Below are 236 nucleotides of genomic sequence, written 5' to 3'. Positions count from 1 at the left end.
CTCATAAGTATTAATGTTTCCACCAACTCCAGGTCTCATTTAGACTCATGCATTGTAATTGGTTGATATGCCTGTTAGTCTGAAAAATTCACCCTCTCTCTCTTCCTCTCTTTCTTGTGAGAAATGAGTCCTTTGTTTTATAGAGTCCTCCACATGTTGGATTTTGTTGATTTCTTTTCATTGGCATTGTTTGACACACTCCTCTGTTTCCCGCTTTTCCTGTAAATTGGGATTTA

This window comes from Propithecus coquereli, unplaced genomic scaffold, assembly GCF_000956105.1.
Source record: "Propithecus coquereli isolate 6110/MARCELLA unplaced genomic scaffold, Pcoq_1.0 Scaffold969, whole genome shotgun sequence".
NCBI classification, from domain to species: Eukaryota; Metazoa; Chordata; class Mammalia; order Primates; family Indriidae; genus Propithecus; species Propithecus coquereli.
Note: the sequence above shows the minus strand (reverse complement) of the source record.